At 42.9% G+C, this 12,404-nt stretch overlaps 1 long non-coding RNA gene across 1 annotated transcript in view; it reads left to right on the plus strand.

Annotated features, from left to right (window-relative positions):
• The first annotated feature begins 981 nt into the window (after nucleotides 1-981).
• Nucleotides 982-12,404, plus strand: part of LOC133220844 (uncharacterized) — a 36,275-nt gene continuing 24,852 nt past the window's right edge. The window contains exon 1 of the long non-coding RNA XR_009727791.1: nucleotides 982-1,098. This is a non-coding gene — a long non-coding RNA (uncharacterized LOC133220844). The remainder of the gene's footprint in view (nucleotides 1,099-12,404) is intronic.

The raw sequence follows: 12,404 nt of genomic DNA on the forward strand, positions 1-12,404 counted from the left end.
CTTACAGTATGTCAGAGCAATTTTCATTAAAAAATATGTCCAGATTTATGAGACTGGCATGGCTGAATGGCTCAGAGCTCTATGGAAGGATATGATGAGTTTAGGAACTGAAGAGACAAACCAGGTTTATTATGAGTTCCCAGTGATGCTACCAAAGAATTTAACTGGAAGGAGGCAGGGAAATACTTAGTATCTATTTTAAAATGGGTCTTGGAAGATATTTCTTTCTGGCATAACATCACACTACTGTGTTTGTTGAATAGACCAGGTACCAGCACCATTACAATACCAGGGAATTACACACTCTCACACATCCAGGCAAATATACTAATTGCAAGTCCCCATACCAATCCTGGGCTGCCTTTACCTCAGAGAATGAGGGAAAGATTCGCACACCTCCTTAGATAGTGAAATCCCAGTTTACAGGAGGTTCTCACTGGAATTAGCAGGGAAAAGAAAAAATACCCCAAGTTAGCAAAAATGTGTCAGCTCCCGTTGGACAAAAGAAGAATCAGACCTTGTCTGCACACACAGCAACAGGCAGTGACCTGTGTTTCCTGTGACTTTTCATTTCCCAGCCTCCAAAGCAGCTAGAGAAATGAATATGTTGCAGAATGTAATTAAGGGGGAGATAAGGCTGACTGAAGGATGGGTGCAATTAAATGCCTGGAGGGAGGGAGAGGAGCAGAACTAGATACGGCCACTACATGATGAGAATGTGTTTATCTGTCACTTTGTTTACAATGCTCAGGCACTTAGAGGAGATAAATTATCACTTAAGTCTTAATGTTAGCCACTGCATGGCCAGCCCTGAACATTTTATTAAGTAAGAAGAAACATGTATTTCATCACAGTCACACCTTCACACTGACCTGGAATTGGATCAGTGTAATTACATATTGTGTCTGGGTTTTGGTACCTTAGGGACTGGTAAAACAGGAAATAATTAATCTAATTGCTAACTGCAAGAAACAAATTTTGCAAAGCTGCTCAGAATTGCTCTTCCTTCAAAGCAGAATGTGGCTCAATAAGAAAAGTGCTACTATAAGAAGTCTGTTAAATAATCCTATATGAACTTGGGTGTGCAAGGGATAAAAGGTATGATTTAACTGATTCCTTTAGTTTCTGTGTTAATTGAACAAAAGTAAATAGGCAGATGGGAGGAAAGTGGAACAAGAACCATTCTGCCACTGTTTAACTTCATGGCAAAATTCCCACTAACACAGAGGGAATGGAAAGGATCCTGTCTTCATGTGAGAGATTTTCAAATACAAGGAGTACCTGTGATTTCAAAGAGTGTACAAGTCTGAAGAGTCACTAATGAGAGTCTTTTTCTAAGAGCAGAGGGCTGCAAATAGCTCAAAAGAACAAATTCCAGCTTCATGCTCTAGAAAGGCTCAAGTATGGGAGAAAAAGCTGTGGAACAATATCTCAAAGAACTTAAATTGATTTATGGATGTAATATAATCCACAGGATGAAAGCAGTAGGACAGATCTTACTCAGTTTTGAAGAAACATTTTCTTGCTGATTAAATCTGACAAAATCGAAATCCGTTTTCCATGGCAGGGCTGTGCAAATTGCAGAGCAGGGCCAGGACTTTCCTGGGGAGGAGCAGGAGCATATGGAAAGGAAGCAAAGCATTCCCTCCAAGGTGAAGGTGTGGCAGGCTTCCCACTTGTTACAGAGCTGCTGGTGCTAAACACAGTGGTTAGGCTTGGCTACGACGGCAGCTGTTCCATTTGTTTCAGGGAGCTCCTCAGGTGTGCAAGAGGACTTGTGTCATACTGATAGACATGCAGATCACCAGCATGCTTCCACATACGCACTGCCCACACACCTCTGAAGACACCTGCATACAAAGAGCCTGGCAAGGGTTATGGGACAAAGTAATTGCAACACCAAGAAAGGTGATAGTTTGAAAGGAAATAGCAGTTTGATGTGTAATCAGGCTAGGATCCTTTATTTTTGCCCACAAAAGGACTACTCAATCACCACCATCATAACTGAACCACAGAGCACACCTTCAGTAGCAACTCTGCATGGAAGAAGACTGCCACCTTCCTGCTTTTAAACCAGACCCCCCCAGTAGTCCTTTACAACAGCAGCCTGCCTGTCTTTTACTGTTTTTAATATACTCAGCTCACCATCCTACTTTTTTACAACTTTCATAGACAGGTTATCATTGAGGTACAAGAAGAAAGTGGGAGAAAACTACTGAAAAGAGCATGGATCTGACTCCACTGAAAGAGAAGGGCTTTGTTAATTTGCCGGAAATTCCATTTTCTCCCCTTTGTCTCAAAACCGTGTACAAATTAGACATTTACATGATAGATGAGTATGTTCCTTTCTTAGGGAAAGTACTCGGCTGGATCTTGGAGCTCGGGTAAGTTCCATGTAATGTGGCCGTTGCCAAGGAAACTACTTGTTCTTAATTGAATAGTAGAGAAAATATTTGTGTAACTTATTGGCACATAAATTAAGGTTGCCCCTGAGCAGACTTAAACTCACACAATCTTCTTTTTTTTTTTTTTTTTTTTTTTGACCAATTTGCCCTGGTTCCTTCAACTTTCTTTTAACATCATGGAAGAGTCACAAGATGCCAATAGCCTCTTCTGCTACCCAGACCAGCATTAGAATTGCATGATGCTTAATTTTAACACCTAAAAGAGAAAAAGCTTGACTGTTGCAGAGGAGATGACAATAAAATGCCAAGTATGTATGGGCTAAGCAGGAAAAAGGTTATAAAATAAGCTGTTGCAGCTAAAACTTCTCCCAAATGCCACATCCTCAGTGATAACAGTGATGAAAAACTCAGTTTGCCCACACTGGGGTAGCTCCACTGAAGTCAATAGATTCATTCTGATTTACATCTGCTGAGTCTTTTATTTATTTTTTGTCTTTGCCTTGTCACTGTTTTTTGCCATTTATTCAAATTAGTATTGGCTTCTGAAGGACAAAAGTAGTGGTTTTCTTAAAAAAAGGATGACTTTCATGCAAAATCTGAAGGACTGTAAAATGCAAGGGCAGGCTGTTTAAGTTAAGCAGTCCTTTGCTGCTACTGATGTGCACGAGACAGAGGCTGCACAGCCAAGAAGTGAGGGAAAACATGGGAAGGAGGTGGAGTAGGTCATCTTACCCTTAACTTTCCATTCCTTTTATGCCTCCTTCTTGGGATACCGCTGGGAAACAAGGGAGTATCATGGACCAGCAATACCAGAAGCTGAAGGTGCATATGAAGTCATTCTTTTTTGGTTGTTTCTGGCAGAAAAATAAATTGTCTTTAATATTTTGCTTTTTAACAGAAATTGTCAGTAGAGAGACTTCTGACAACCAAATAATAGACTATACTGCTTGAAAAACATGCATTTTTCCTTTCTTTATCTCTCCCATACATAGGATGCTCATCAAATTTCATCTATAATATTTCAAAATGTTAATGTCTAATTTAATTGAAGCTTCTCTTAAATGGTCTTATTAAGGTTCTTCCCAAAAAAGAGGTAGTGAAATAGGGGTAATTAGATTGGCATCTTGAAAGGAACAAATTAACAGCAACAAAGATTAAACTAAACTATTTCACCCTGTCTTGGTAAATTATCTTCTTTTAAGCTATGGTCCTACTATTTTGGAGGTGGAGAATGGATCCTTCATTTGTCAGGCAGAGTAGTCATCCTGGATTGAATCCTATGACACATCTGTTATGCTAGGTGTCTGCAAAAATGCCTTTAAAATATAGATCACTCTAATATCTCACACGTAGTCCTTTGCCACTAATTTATTTCAATTGCTTAATGAAATGTGGCTTTTCAAGTTCAAACAAAAAAAAAAGATTCATACCCAAGTGATTCCTCCTTCCATTAAAGATGGGGAAGGACAGTAGTGAGTGTGGTGCCCTTTCAGTCAGTGCTGAGTTAGTGCAGAGTCTATAAATTCAGATAACTGAGGATAAATGGTTAATCCAGGGTTATGTGACTGCCAGACAAACACAATAAAAATGTGGCAAGATGCTATTAGACCAGGGCAAGGAGCCCAAACAGCATCATATAGGTGACCCTGTCATTTAAGTTGAACTTGTATTAATAATGGTCCTTAACAAGCTGTCAATCTCTAAGGAGAGCCTTTTGTGCCTTTTCCCTGATGCTTTTGTGTTCGCTTACTCGATGGCCACAAATCAGCCCTAGCTGAGCTGCGGTCAGTGCTAGGGCAGCTTGGGAAAAATGAAGCTTCTTTCTCCTTGTCTTCCTTGTGCTCTTGCTTTTTTCCCCCTTTCTTTGCCTTTCACTACCACACAAATCATAAAAATTGCAGGCTGGGGGTCAAGCTGCGTAAAACAAGAAGACACCAGTTTCCTCTTTGTTTCAGTGCAGAGCACAGATGGGAGGGGGAAACTGCTATTCCACTGAGATAATTGCCATTAGAGTAGAAAATCCAAAAGTATCCCCACAACATTGGGAAACAGAGGTTGTTTTTCAGTTGTTAGGATATCCAAATGGATTCCTTAATACCTGGTGAAAAGTAACAGGAAACATCTCACTGGGTGGTTAAGATCTGCACCACTTTTCCTACCTCTTCCTGTTAAACTAGTACCAAAAATAAACTAAAGCCCCAAGCATGCTGAGGACCATAAAGTAATCTGGGGTTTGGAGAGGGTACAGCAGAGCCTGGTACTCTCAAAACCTCATGGGGGATGGCTTGACCTTCCTCCATCACCCATTAATGTCTGCTGGTGGCCTGTTCCTGGATGTGGGAAGTGCAAAGCTTACCTGGGATAGGGGTGTTGATATCAGCTATGCTTTCAGAGCTATTTTCTCAGCTACTTCAAGACACAGTGACACAGAGCAGGTCTCTCCCTTGGCTCATTTAAGCTTGGTTCGAGGCTTGTCACAAGACTGTGTCCAGCAGGCTCTCGCGACAGCAGGCTCTCGCGACAGCAGGCCACAACATCTCCTGTGCCTTGCAGGCTCCAACCTGCCTCTTCATACAGTCTGGGTGGACGCAAGGCAGAGCCAAGCATACCCCAACCCTGCAGGCTTTGGGCCTTGCCTGCAGCCCAGCTGTAGGCAGCAAAATGGGCAGACAGCATGGGAGTTACGGGCCACACGTTCTCTGGTATGGTGATGCATCTTCCCCAGCCCAGCTCGCAGCATGGTGCTATCCAATTGTTCTCGCTCAGCTTGGCTGCACCCTGTGCTCCAGCACCACCATCAAAGCAGCACACAAAGCAAGTGTATGTGCAGAAAGGCTTCTGCTCAGTCTACCAAGTCCCATTAGATTAAATCTTTTAGAATGTGCTCAATTCACCTTGATTTTCATCAAAAGTTGCAGTTTATGTAGTGACCACAATGCTGGTTAGGGGTGTGACAGTTCTATGACGCTTCAGCAGTCTAACATCCCAGTTGTAGAGAAGTTAAGCAGAAAATACTCCTTTTCCAGTATGTTCTTACCCAACTTGCATGGAGTTACCCAAAGTAACCAGGAGCATGGGTGTCCTTATATACTAGAATAAGAGGCACTTGGATCTTTGAAATGGGAATTCACTTGGTTTTCGTCAGCCACCAACATTTTTGTTTTGTCACTGATTCTTGAATGTGGACATTTCTTGTTTGCAAAGGATCTGTTTCCTATAAAAACTGTATTTATTCTACAAATGCCCGTAGCATGGGGAACAAACAAGAGGAATTAGAGATGTGTGCTCATCTATGGGGCATGATATAATAGGCATCACAGAAACATGGTGGGATGGCTCCTATGACTGGAGTGTTGGAATGGAAGATGACAGGCTCTTTAGAAAAGACAGGCTCAGCTAGGGATGTTAAGGATAACAAGAAGGGATTCTACAGGTACGTAGCAAATAAAAAACAGACTAGGGAGAATGTAGGCCCCCTCAGGAAGCTCTCGGGAGAACTAGCTACACAGGATTTGGAGAAGGCTGAGGTTCTGAATGACTTCTTTACCTCAGTATTCACTGGCAAAGGCTCTGACCGCACCACACAAGTCTTGGAAGGCAGATGCAGGGACTGTGAGAATGAAGACCTTGGGCCCACTGTAGGAGAGGATCTGGTTTGAGACCATCTTAAAAATCTGAACGTGCACAAGTCCATGGATCCTGATGAAATCCATCTGCGGGTCCCAAGGACCTGGCAAATGAAGTTGCTAAGCCACTGGACATCATATTTGAAAAATCATGGCAGTCAGGTGAAGTTCCCGACGACTGGAAAAACGGAAATATAACCCCCATTTTCAAGAAGGGGAAAATGGATGACCCAGGGAATTACAGACCAGTCAGTCTCACCTCTGTGCCTGGCAAAATCTTCGAGCAGATTCTCCTGGAAGGCATGCTAAGGCATGTGAAAAACAAGGTGCTTGGTGACAGCCAGCATGGCTTCACAAAGGGGAAATCCTACCTGACCAATTTGGTGGCCTTCTCTGATGGGGCTGCGGAACTGATGGACAGTGGTAAAGCAGTTGATGTCATCTACCTGGAATTGTGCAAAGCGTTCGACACTGTCCCACATGACATCCTTGTCTCTAAATTGGAGAGACATCAATTTGTTGGATGGACCACTCAGTGGATAAAGAACTGGCTGGATGGCCACATACAAAGAATTGGGGTCAATGGCTCAATGTCCAGCTGGAGACCAGTAACGAGTGGTGTCCCTCAGAGATCGGTGTTGGGACCGGTCTTGTTCAACATCTTTGTCACTGACATGGACAGTGGGACTGAGTGCGCCCTCAGCAAGTTTGCCGATGACACCAAGCTGTGTGGTTTGGTTGATACGCTGGAGGGAAGGAATGCCATCCAGAGGGACCTTGACACACTTGTGAGGTGGGCTGATGCCAACCTCATGAAGTTTAACCATGCCAAGTGCAAGGTCCTACACCTGGGTCGGAGCAATCCCAGGCACAGCTACAGGCTGGGCAGAGAAGAGATTCAGAGCAGCCCTGCGGAGAAGGACTTGGAGGTGCTGGTCGATGAGAAAATGAACATGAGCCGTCTTCAGTGTGTGCTTGCAGCCCAGAAAGCCAACCATATCCTGAGCTGCATCAAAAGGAGCGTGACCAGCAGGTCGGAGAAGGTGATCCTGCCCCTTTACTCTGCTCTCGTGAGACCTCACCTGGAATATTGTGTGCAGTTCTGGTGTCCTCAACATAAAAAGGACATGGATCTGTTGGAACAAATCCAGAGGAGGCCACGAGGATGATCAGGGGACTGGAGCACCTCCCATATGAAGATAGGCTGAGAAAGTTGGGGCTGTGCAGCCTGGAGAAGAGAAGGCTGCACGGAGACCTCATAGCAGCCTTTCAGTATCTGAAGGGGGCCCATAGGGATGCTGGGGATGGACTCTTCATTAGGGACTGTAGTGATAGGACAAGGGGTAGTGGGTTAAAACTTAAACAGGGGAAGTTTAGACTGGATATAAGGAGGAAATTCTTTCCTGTTAGTATGGTGAGGCACTGGAATGGGTTGCCCAGGGAGGCTGTGAATGCTCCATCCCTGGCAGCATTCAAGACCAGTTTGGACAAAGCCTTGGGTGATATGGTTTAGTGTGAGGTGTCCCTGCCCATGGCAGGGGGCTTAGAACTTGATGATCTTAATGTCCTTTCCAACAGTAGGTATTCTATGATTCTATGAATACTCAACATCAGAAAAAAAACTTTAAAAAACCCTAACTGGTGTAATGGTCAAAACAGGAAAAAAGCTAAGCATCGTCTCAGCACTAAATATAGAGAACCACAGATTTATAAGTGAACAAGTTTTGATTTCCCCCATGCTGTATGTGTAGCGACTTCTGCCCCTATTCTGTTGCCTTTTTTGTACCACCAACATGAGCAAACCACTTACTCTGTTCTGTGTTCTGATTGCTGCCACCACCAGGATAATAATCCATACCTAAATTTCAGTATCATAAGAATCATTTCACTTATAAAAAGTGCTTTGGCGTCTCAGATGAAAGAATATTTAGAAGTTAAAAGTATTGTATTACCATTGTTATCAACTTGTTTGAAAAGCAAACGCAGTCTGAGAAGACTCTGCTAAAGAAACACCACCCTGTACTTGAGAAGCAGAGAATCTAAAATGAATTAGAGAATCCACCCACCTCTAACTGAAAAAAAAACAGTAGGATCCAAATTCCACCTTTGGTTTCTGACAAATTTAGGAAAGTGATAAATGGCTTTTTTTCCCTTGCTTTCTTTTGTTGCGTATAGTTTTGTTCATGGTCAGGTTTGTTTCCTTTTGAACCCAATTTCTCTGAGTATTTCTTCTAGCATGACTTTTTAAGAGAAAATTAATGGAAGAAGCTAACGGTAGTGATCTACTTGTACAAGGTGTATCCCAGATAAGGAGCTCATTAAGAAGACTTCTCGTTAACTTTGGTGTGCCTACTGATGTCTCATTTTTGCTGACTCATTTTTGCTTCTTGAGACTCACTTAGACCACAGAAAAGGCATCTTCTGTTTGAAAAGATGCTTAAGGAGTTGTTTCTCCCATCTATAACTCTTGATCCTCTGCAGTTTTATACATTAAAAAAATATAAATCAGTTACTTCTTCTTTATACTATTATGATAGAACAGCTGACAGTTTGAAGAAAACTAGGGACTATTTATTGATTTTAATCACAACTCGGGCTGATGAAGGACCAGCTATTTGATCCTGTTTGCTGACCAGCCAGCGGATGTCTGCAGGGTAGGAGTGTGAAGCTCACCCTGCAGCTCACCCTGCAGCCAGCCTGCTCTGGCTCAGTGGAACGGAGCTGCTGCTCAGTATGGGGAAAGCAAGCACAAGCACTGCACAAAACAGAGGAAGGGGATTCAACCAAACCTTTGAGAACTACTAATTTACAAGAAATCCACTTAATTTACATCTGACAGCAGATATTCAAGGTTAAAAAGAAAAGCCCATCAGTTGCTGTTCACGGACACCACTATCTAATGAAAGGACAGCAGTAGTTGTCTTGAGTTGTTTTATCTATCAATAAGGCATTAGAGATCTATTACAGACAAGGAATAAAGGCGCAAGCAGGTTCATCCTGCTACATGCCTGGATACTTCAGTCTATTATCTGATTCTGGCTTTCATGTCCTGATGACTGCAATCTATTTACTGATGGAGTTACATGGGAGCAGAATTAGGTCTCTTGAATCAGGTAGGCTATTATGGCTTTTTACATCCCATTAGCATCTGAGTGTTCAGAGCCTCTACTTTAATTTCCAAATTCAGTTTGAAAATATTTTAAACCTTGGAAGGGAAGTATATCATGTATGGAACAGTCATATACACAAAGTATTTGTCCTAATTAATCTAAGTTAATTTTCATATGTCATACTCAGAAGCAAATGCAGGACTCACAGGTTTGCAGTAAATTACCCTGCTATTTCTCAAAACAATATCGGTCAGTAGGTTTTATTTTGCTGATTATAATGTGCAAAAGGACCTGTAGATAGGATACTGAAGAATGTAAAGATTTTACTATTGAGATGCTGGACTTTGACTAGACTTGCAAAGAAAAAAAGCAGTTTGGGGGTTTTAGCAGCTGAAGTAAAAGACTTTCTTGTTCATTATTCTTGGGTATGCCTAGAGAAGGATCACAAAAAGGCAGTCTTTCAACAGCATGTCTTGGCAGTGATTTAAAGACTAACTAACAACAGTTTGGAAGTGGGACCTTTATCAACACTGCAGGTAATAATACTCTTAGCAAATTACATGGGAAAATTTGCCAAGGCTTCAGAGTCTGCAGGTCATCTGGAGGAGCTCTTTGAAGTTTTATCTATTTAATAAAAAAACCCAAAATAAACCAGATGCCCTTTTCACATATTAAAGCCCAATGCAAGGGCACTATCAAAAGCAGATTTCCTGATAATGGTTAGGCACAGGTGGCTTTCAGTAGTAAAAAGAATCTTGGAAATATTAAAAAGGTAAAACAAAGAGGCCTGCAGGTTTTGTTTTTCAGAGCATTTTAGAGGGATGTTACCCGTTTGCGAATTCATCGTGCACCGACATAGTATTAATCACAGAGCAGCTGGAACATTCCTCTTCTATGCCTTCCTGCATCGAACCCCATTCAAATTCAATTTGTCTCATCTGTTTCATTGCACAACACAAATTTGAGATTGCTACACTTCCAGACAGCAGCTATTGCCTAGGCTGATCAAACAAACTTCATACTCTGTTTTAAAAGCCAGGCTTAAAATAGGGATTAAGATAAATAAGCAGGCTTGCTGATTTCCACCAGGCAAGGATGCATAAGAGATCTATCCAGAAGAAAACTTTCTAGGTAGTAAGATCTAGAAGCAACTGATGACTGTCACCAAATTAATCTTTGACCCAAAGTTAACCATAAGCCTGATCTGGCACCCCATCAAATGAATATCAGGTGGTGCTGATTCAGGGCAGGAGAAGGGGGACAGTGCTAGGGATGGAGGCAGGGAAGCCTAGAGACTTCTCCCACCTGCACATATTGGAGAATGAACTTTCAGCTCCAAACCTAGGTTTGTGAGGGAATAAAAGAGCCATAGAGAAGTCAGTTAGACCTCTGGGGCTGTCTAGTCTGACCCATTGCTCAAATAGGCCTATCATCAGTGCTAGATGAGGTCCACTGCAGTGTTACCAGCTGGATGATAGAAACCTTCAAGCGTGGCAATTTGAACACCTCCCTGGGTAACCCATTCCAGTGCTGCACCAACCTTCTGGTGAAAATGCTCTTCTGAATACCCACCGTGGACAGCCTGTGCTACAGCTTGTTGCTGTCATCCCTTGTCGTATCACCTACAGCAGTTAAGAAGAATTTGTCTCCAAGGTCTAAGTAGCTCCCCTTTAAGAACTTGTAGACTGCTACAAGATCAGTCTTCTACTCCCTTTCCATCAGATTTAACAAGTTCAGCTCTCTTGGGCCCTCCTTACAGTCTCTGTGCTTTAGGTTCCAACGTCTTAGAACCTAAACACTGGAGTCTGTAGTGACAGGAAGAATCCACGTTTTCCACTTCGCCAAAATTCTTAAATTCTTCTAATCCTATACTTCCCTGAGGATTAGTTACTGTACCTCAAGTGTTTGCTAACCCACTGAAGCAGCCAAACCATCCTTTGTTCCATTCCAGCAGTTTTCAGAAATGGAAGCAGAACCCACGGGGTTAATTACATTACTTACAAATCCTTAAATGTCTTTCTGAAGATATATTTTCATGGAAAATGGCTCTGATTAAACATATTCCTTTGAAGAAAAATGTCTCCTATGTCACAGCTCATCCCTCATGTCCCTTGTTGCATTGCAACTGTTGTCCCATCACACCAGCTCATTTGCCCTAGGGAAGAATGTAATGCTATACAGTAAGTACAGTACGGCAGGAGAGTCCAGGCTGTCAAAGCAAAGAGGAATACAAGATGCATTTTCCAAGACAAACATTTTTGTGTTAGCCAAAAATGTTGGTATTCACATTTCTTTAAAAAAAAAAAAAAAAAGAGAGAGAGAAAAAGATAAAGCAAATAGCAAAGTATTTTTTATGGGTACTTTCACTTTTTATTGACTCCAGATCCCTAAAGCTCATCCAGTTCCAACCCCCTGCCATGGGCAGGGGCACCTTTCACTAGAACAGGTTGCTCCAAGCAGCTGCTCAGACTGGCCTTGAACACTGCCAGGGATGGGCACATGCCCAGCTTACTGAGAAGCACAGGCTCAGGGTCCAGCTCAGGGTCCCTTTTGCAGCACTAGAGGGGTCTGTCCCGTGCGGTGGTGGCCCTGACACAATGGCCTTTTTCTGCAGTGTGTACTGGTGGGAAGTGTTAGCCCGGGGCTGCAGGACAATTTCCAAATGGCTGCTTGGGCTGTCCCTGGGCATGGCACCAAACTCCCTGTCTGCTTCAGTTACCCCTCATGGTCTTTGCCTCCTATCCCCAACAGAGCAGTGTGGCAGGGCACCACCGAGCAGCCTTGCACCACTCTCAGGGGTGATGGGCTTTCAGCCATGTGTGAAGCACCCCTCTGAGCTAGAAGAGCTGGTTGTAAAGAATGTAAAGCACTTTTGGATTCTTCTGGATGAATGACAAATAAATGACAACAGAGAAGTTATTAACTGGCTGACATAACTGGCTCATTCAGACTCCCAGCTCTGCTCAGTATCTGCATGACCTCACTTCTGCTTGAGAGACAAAGTTTTTACTTATTGGTTGGCCAAAGTTGAAAATAAAAAAAAGTAAAGTATTTTTCTGGCAAGAGGAATGAGCAATGACAGCAGTCTGGGCAGGGCAGTCCACTGGCCAGCTTTGTCAGCTCAGGAGGTGACTTCAGCTGGAATTAGCAGAGGGAATACCACCCAGAGACTGGGCTGAGCAAACAAGACTGACCAGCGGGAAGGGCACCAGCCTTCCCTCCTGGGAGTGGGGGCACAAATAGGACTGTGCAACATTTCCATG

Source organism: Neopsephotus bourkii, unplaced genomic scaffold (genome assembly GCF_033783945.1).
Source record: "Neopsephotus bourkii isolate Nb327-2 ecotype Australia unplaced genomic scaffold, CSIRO-AGI_Nbou_v1 NB_1481, whole genome shotgun sequence".
NCBI classification, from domain to species: domain Eukaryota; kingdom Metazoa; phylum Chordata; class Aves; order Psittaciformes; family Psittacidae; genus Neopsephotus; species Neopsephotus bourkii.